We start from the raw sequence: 813 nt of genomic DNA on the forward strand, positions 1-813 counted from the left end.
CCAATTTGGATCATTGTTGTTCCCTTGTCCCTGGGCTTATTAACACCACTACCTTTCCCCCACCTCCCCCTCTCCCATGTCCCCCAGGAACTGTTGGTCCCATTGTTTTCTCCTCCAATTTGTTTTTGTTACTGTTTTCTGTTTGGTCCCTCAGCTGTTGGGTCTCCCAGCACAGGAGTGGGGGCATAATGATAATAACATATACATGGGATATGGAAAACATAGGGGTGGGGCCAGGGGCAGATAAGGAAGGAAAAGGAATTTCAGGAGTAACTAATGAAGACAGGAGGAGAGAGTTAGTACTCGAACCGATTGTGATCACATGAATCACCTTAAAGGCGATTTGACCCTAGTCGGGGAGCGGGAATGGTCTAAAATGAATGTGGAGGTGATTTCACAATTCTCCGTGATATGATTGAATGATTGGACTATTGAATTATATGATGTGTAAATTATTTGTGAATAACACTGCTAGAAAAAAGTAAATATAAAGAAAACATTCAAATAGTTTTAATGCATTCTATTAAACAAGTAATATACAATTAATATTTTGGTCTGCAAGTATGAGGGTAAGTAATAGTTTTAGTAGAGATTGAAAATATTTGTATAATGACCATCCACGTGAAGAAAAGACGGAAGGATTTAACCTGAAGAAAAGAAGGAATATTTTCACTATCAAATTAAAACAAAATGTGATTCTTCCCTAAAGGATGTTTAAGAATAAAAACCAACAGACCCAACTTAATATTTCTCTGCTTTTATATGCCCTTCCTCTTAATTTCAAAATCTCTATAGACTGCAGGATGCCATCCC

The sequence above is a fragment of the Tenrec ecaudatus genome, chromosome 8 (assembly GCF_050624435.1).
Source record: "Tenrec ecaudatus isolate mTenEca1 chromosome 8, mTenEca1.hap1, whole genome shotgun sequence".
Lineage (NCBI taxonomy): Eukaryota > Metazoa > Chordata > Mammalia > Afrosoricida > Tenrecidae > Tenrec > Tenrec ecaudatus.